The following is a 7,143-nucleotide window of genomic DNA, read 5'->3' as shown; positions in this document are numbered from 1 at the left end:
ATACATTCATACAGTTGGGCCTATGCATCTTCAGACTCCTAGCCATGGAGCAAAAAGAGGGTAGGCCTTTACTGAAAAAAATCTGTGCGTAAGTAGACCCATGCATCATGAACCTGCATTGTTCAGGGCCACCTGGGTTTAGCTTTGTGGCTCACAATAACCCCGTGAGGTGGGCACTGTCAACCCCTGATGTCGCAGATAAGGACCTGAGTCAGCAAAGCTGCCCAGGGTGACTCAGACACTGGAGTGGCAGTACCGGGCTGTGTAACTACTAGGTACACAATGAAGTTCTGTGTGTAACCTTTCTAAAGAGAAAACTCCTTTCGTTAGGTAGACAATACCCTTTCATCCTAGTCTAGGCCCAGCTGGCCCTCATTCACCCAATGTGCGGTCACCTTACCCAGTATCGCCACTGACCTTCCAGTTCCTTCTCAAAGTATGGGGGTGCTGTTTTCTTGCAGAGAATCCCTCCATTTCCCCCCAAATGTCACCAAGAAGTTTTTGCTAGTGTTACCAGGAGCCACAGTAACAGCCCTTAGGGATAAGGACTAGCCTTACTCCCCCTGTGGACTCCTGGAGGTGAGCCTGTGAGGGCCCTTTCTAATAAGGACTCCCCTGTGCCCTGGGGATCCTGCTTGGTCCTGCCCCACAGGTGGGACAATAACAGGTGCCCTATCATGAAGACACCCAGGTGTGAACACACCTCCCACTGCAAAGTGGTCAGGGCGAGTTTGGAGGACAGGGAGCCAGGCTGGGCATGGGATTGCTCCTCTGAGTCCCCAAAGAGAGGAGCAACGGGGGCAATGTTTTCCTACCCCCTGCAGGGAGAGCATGAATACACCATAAATTCTTGGTGGTTAACAGCATCTGATAATACCTGCTTATGATACTCAGTATTTCACATGATGGAAAATATACAGACGTAATGAAAGTTATTTTAAAATCCATCAGCAGAAGCCAAGTGACTGCTGAGGAGAACCTGCCTTGGTTTGCAGAAGCGGGGGGTGGACGGGGGGAGAAGTCCCTCCTATTCCCCAGTTATGCTGGTTCAAGGGGAGGGAGACACAATTGTCCCCTCACCCACTGGCTGTCCAGTTGCCCTGCAAGGGGAGAATCCTGTGCTGTCCGATTGGGGGCAGGGGGTGGGGTGGGGTCAGAGCACTTCACAAGCACAGGATGTTACTCATCCTTGATACTGAGACCCCCGGGGGAGCCCATAAAATCAGTTTAAAGGCTTTCCGATAAAGGGAGGAAGGCGGGCAGGCTGCCGGAAGTTGGTGGGAGAGCGAAAGCTGGGGGCAGACCCCAGCAGCCTGGAGGCTCCTCGTTCCTGCAGCCGTCATATCCTCTTTTGTCACCACACGTTAAAAAGCGCAGAAAGAATAATTAAGTCACCTCCCTTATTGGAAAACTGCTAAGTCTGCCTGGGTACCAAGAACATCCATTTCTCTTTTTTCCTTTTTTAAAGTATATTTTATTGATTATGCTATAACAGTTGTCCCAGTATTTCCCCCTTTGCCCCCTCCTCCCAGAACCCCCTTCCCTCCACCAATACCCCCCTTTAAGAAACATCCACTTCAATGAGCATTTGTCTTCGGGTCCATCTTTGAACTTGAAGGAGGAATGATGAGCTTTTATACCTTAATAACTCAACCTTCATGGTCATTTTGCAGAAAGGATGATTTCAATACCTTGCATTTCAAATGGATGAGAACATGAACCCTCCCCGGCCTCATCTCCCAAGAGAATTGACCCAAGCAAGCATTTCTCATGGTGCTCAAGACCAGGCCATGAATTTGTTTGTTGCGAGCTCCTCCTGGGATACAAATTCTCTGACACCATTTCCAGGACAGTGGGGTGCCTCAGGGGCGGAGGCCACCACGGGACCCCATTGGCCAAATTCCTTTTCCTGCCTCAATCAGATTTCATGCCGTGATGCCACAGATTGGTAACTCCACTTGTTCATCAGTTTGGGGGTGGAACCAACTACCTTTACCATAACGACGACCCATTTGGGAGGATGCTCAAGTTATCTTTATTAGCTCTGTCCATTGTGGTGGGTCCTTGGGCTGTTGTTGGAATAACGAGGCATGCTGTGGTTACATTATATTTCTGACCCCTTGACAGCGGAGAGAGACAGAGGAAGACAGTAGAATGTTCTTGGGTCTTAAATACCTACGATAAGTTGGCAGTGGGGCAGGGGAGGAGAGAAAAGCCAGACAGAGCTTCATTCTGCCTTTCCTCGCATTCTCAATTAATTCAGCCTCAAAGTATCACTCTTATTCAGCAGCAGCTAAAATAGGCTGTGATGAGAGCATGACAATTTCCAACTAAACTAGAGGATAATTAGAAATGCCCTGTAGCAGGCAAGTCAGTGCTTCAATTTATTTGCTGTTTATTACTGAGTCCCTGCCCCTGGAGGGTAATGACTGTAAAGCCGAGCCAGCGGCTTCCCTGGGTTTGATTTAGTGCTGCAAATGGTGCTCAGAGAGTAGATTAAGCTGGAATGTGATCAAACCTTATTTGCAATCCGATTATACAAACGGCTCCTTGCACTGACCAGATTGAAGTAATTTCCCTATAGAAACGTTACACTCACTTTGGTGTAAAAATGATTAACATTTCCTGACTGGAGGTCAGCCTTTCACTTCCACTGTAATCCTTTATCAGGCAATTTGCCCATCTTTCTCTCAGGTTTGTTGCTTTCACGTGCTGTGTGGTGTTTAACCAAGGCAGCGCACCTCGACCAATTGTTAAAAAAAAAATTATAAGTGAGCTCACCGGCTTACGGTGATGACTGATTACAATAAATAAACACTTTGGAAGAAGAGGACGCGTCGTGTATTTGCTTCCACTTTAATTGTTCAACATTATTGACATGCTTAATGGCCTGAGAACTCTCACAGACCTCCAAAGAAATTTCCATATCCTCTTGGAAAGGGCTATTGAGGTACTTAGAAGCAAGTGGTCCACAGCAGCGTTTTAACTGCAGATGGGTGTCATTTTGGGGGACCCGCATTCATCCCTGAGTCACCCTTCAAAAGTATTTAAAAACCAAGGGCAACGACTAATCCGGCCTCTTTTTACGTAACCATCCGAAGAAGGCATCTGGGCTCCCGGTAGTCTCTCCTCCCTCCCCACCACCATTGCCGTATCTGGATGTGAAAACAGTTCTTGTCCAATTAGCCTCTGGTAATGAAATGCAACCAGCTCCATGCTCAACACTGCAAGCAAGCCCTTGGCTCTTCACATATTTTTGTGACAATCAAAGAAAATATTTGCGTCTGAAATTCATTATCACAGCCTAACTCCAGAACCCGCAATAACATGTTTTGTTGTACAACATATTTAAGCTGATTTTCTTCAGACATTTTTGGCCTTAACCCTTTTAGGATCCTGAACGCTATAAATATGTTCCCAGGCTTCGACGGGGTACTTGAAAAATGCCAAGACAGCAGAGGTTAATTATCTCGGTGAGCCTCGCTAAGCGATTTAAAAAGATACAGATGGCATTTGACCAAAAGGACCACGTTGAGATAAATTCTTTGTAGAGCATTTTTGGGTGAAGTCTAAATGATAGATCAATTACATCCGAAGTCTGTGCAGATGGGAAGAGACGGCTGTTTTTTTGTATTTTTTTTCCCATTCTCCAAAAGACTGTTTCTCTAAGCCTGGAAGCTTCAGGGTAACCCCAAACCAATGTGATTTTTTTTTACCATGTTGCTCAGTTTCTTTGGAGTTTACAGTCCACAGACTGTGTAGGAAATTACATCAGACAGTTAGACTCAAAGCTTCAGGAGCACTTCAAGGTTGTACATTCTTTTCTTTCCAGGAATCAGAGACCATTTTGGAGACAGAAAGTACAATATCATGGTACTGAATTTGACCCTTGTCACATGGGGTATGTACGTGTGTGTGTGAGAGAGAGAGGGGAGCGTGCATGGGTGTACGTAACAGGCCGAGTTTATATTAACAGTTGGAAGTCAGCAAATAAATAACAAGAAATATCTTAGTGATTTACCATTTCCTTTCATAGCAATGAGCCCTTAATGAATTACAAGTTAATTAATGATTCAGAAATTAGGTCTACTAAAAGCCATTCTAAAATCTGTTCTTCATTTTTATTATAAAAATAACACTGTAACATAAAGCCTAAGAAAACACAGTGAAATTAAAACAAACTTGAAGAACAGTTGAAACCCCCACTAATAAAATAAATTCTGTTGCCCTGACCAGTGTGGCTCAGTTGGTCCGCCGGTTCGATTCCCAGTCAGGGCACACACTTGGGTTGCAGGTTTGGTCTCTAGTCAGGGCACATTTGAAAGTCAACAGATTGTTGTTTCTCTCCCCTAGATATTCTCTTTTTCTCTTTCTCCCTCCCTGCCCCCTCTCTAAAAATAAATAAATACAAATTAAAAAAAATAAATTCTATGGGTTTTAGAAATGACGTCAACAGTAGCAACAAATAAACCAACAACCCTAACATCTAACAAACCTCAGAGCAACCGTTTCTGTCCCTTTGTGTTTGGGGTCTGACACACAGAACATGCAGAAGAGACAAGGGAACAACCCTACACCACGTCCTCCCCTATTCGTGTCTCCATTGCTCTCTAAATGGCCAGGTTCCCCTTTTGGGACACTCTTGGGAAACATTTCCTAACGTGAAATTTTTATAATGACAATCTTTAGCAGGCAAAGAAAGGCATGCACACCAAGGGCAATGCAGGGGACTCGGTTCCTGACGACTCGCTCTGCAGACCCTCCGAGTAGATGCCAGGTTTTCTGTACTTTACTCTTAAGTGATCCCACCCTGAGGGAGACAACAAGGTTGGGACAGGATGCAAAATATATCTCCAACGTGACGACAGCCTTGAAACTGTCTTACGAGTAATGCTGCTTTGTCGGCACAAATAAGATATTTTCACATTGAATATAAAGGGCAGGGTCTGTTTCTACTTCTGCCCCACATCCCAGAGGTCTTCTTGTTTCATGTTATATGCATTTTTACAAAGTGCTCTGACTGGCTCATTTTGTAGTGCCATGCCTAAAATAAGGAGCATATGTGTTGTTTCTAACTTATAAAATCCTGTGTTCAAATGTCATAAGGATCACTGATTCAGGGAATGCACATATTAAGAATGTTTAGTTTCTGATTTTTCATGCTGTCCAACTAAGAAAACTGATCAGAGGATTGATTCATTGAAGTGACTTACATGCTACTATTGGAAGATGGTTTCACATAATTAAACCTTTAAAAATAGTTACTGAGCTCGGGCCAGGTGGCTCAGTTGATTGGAGCATTGTCCTGTACACCAAAAGACTGTGGTCAGATTCCTGGTCAGGGTGCATACCTAGGTTAGGGGTTTGATCCCCAGTTGGGGCAAGTACAGGAGGCAACCCATTGATGTTTCTCTCTCATATTGATCTCTCTCTCTCTCTCTTTCTAAAATCAGTGCATATATTCTTGGGAGAGGTTTTAAAAATTATTGCATTAAAAGATGCATTGTTTTGGTAATATGCAAAGTTGTGAGCCATAATACACCAGTCCACGGTGCATGTTATGGATACCTGTGTGTGGCTGGCTCGAATTCTGTGCTTCTGTGAGATTTCTGCAGCCACCTCATTTTAATCCTGCAGTGGAAGCTAAGTAATGAGACTGCTAAAGCTAACTCTTGCCTGAATAACGATGTGATGTCCCTTTGTGGTTCGGGCACTGCCGAAACAACACCATGGCCATGAGGACCCTAGCTGCAGCGGTGGCAGGTTTCTGCCTGGGGTTTTGAGATACTTTGGTCATTGTTTTACCAACGGGGAAACAGTGATGCTAAAAACCACGCCAGGACTCAAATCCAGACGTTGTCCTGATTTGTTCTGTTTGTTTCATGGACCCTCTTTAGTGACCAGGAAATCTCAGGACTTCCTGATGTGGTCATGGAGGGGCTCATTTGTCAAGCTGGGACAAAATTCAGTTTGGGAAGGAAGGTGATAGTCATCAGATGATGTGGCACACGCAGCCTGTGACTTAAAATTGAGGGCTGAATTTCTGAAGAGTACAGTGCCATCTATTTTGGCATATGCCATGCATATAGCTTTATGGGCCAATTGTTGGGCAGAGAGGTACAGGCATGGCACACTGGAAGCCTTTTATTTTAAATTAGATCGCTATGATTGGATGCTAATGGGAGTGAAAGTGTGGGCTTCATCCTCTGGTGGCTTGCCCTTGGGGTAGCCTGGCCCACCACCCTCCCTCCAGGGGTATTTTGTGTCCACAGGGTTTTGTCTCTGCAGGGCAGCAGCAAAGGGAAGGTGCTGCAGACAAGATGCGGGTGGGCAATGCATCTCCCGTGAGAGCAGCCCTGGGCCGACTCCAATGGCTGAGAGGGATGCTGGAGACGGGCCTCCCAGAGGCAGCTGCAGCTGGCAGTGGACAGTCCAGGGCTTGTCCTGTGTGATAACTGCAAGGACAGCCTGCCAACTGCCGCCCAGCCACACAGAGCTGCCAAAGGGCGGAAAACATCTCACCTCCCCGTTTCTGAAAGCGCTTCCATAAGGCCCTCCTGCCAGTGGCTTCCTTAGGACGGAGCTGCGGGTCCCTGAATCGCCTGCCAAGAGACCCACGTGCCTCTGCTCACAGGCCAGCATTTCAACCACCCAACCAAATACTGCCGACCCAGCCCAACTGTGGGAAGCAGAAGAGCTGCTAAATGTATCTGGTTCCAACTTCACTCGTTGGCTGCAGTCAAAAAAAGTCTACATGGGTTCTTCGCGTTGGCCTGAGCTCTTACATTTAAAGGGGGAAACTGGGCCCTATTCACCGAGCAGGTCGGAAGGCAGAAGCAGGCCCAGCATCTACGTCTCCCGGTCCTTGTGATTTGTTTTCTATGTCCCAGGTGACCTGAGGAAAGCGTGGGAAATTAGTTCAAAGCACATTCCTCTTCCCCTAGGCTCTAGACCTCCTGAGAACACCTCTCTCTTTGTCCCTGGCATCACATACTGGGTTCTTTGTTCAGAAACAATTTGTATGCCTCCCCAAGGGCTGGGCACTGTGCTATGTGCTGGATCCAGGGCAGTGACCAGCGCAGGCACGGTTCCTGTCCTCACCGAGCGCACGCTCCCCAATAGCTATTCAACATACGATTTTTG

Source organism: Sturnira hondurensis, unplaced genomic scaffold, assembly GCF_014824575.4.
Source record: "Sturnira hondurensis isolate 20B ecotype Veracruz unplaced genomic scaffold, ASM1482457v3 Scaffold0009719, whole genome shotgun sequence".
In the NCBI taxonomy this organism is placed as follows: Eukaryota; Metazoa; Chordata; class Mammalia; order Chiroptera; family Phyllostomidae; genus Sturnira; species Sturnira hondurensis.
Note: the sequence above shows the minus strand (reverse complement) of the source record.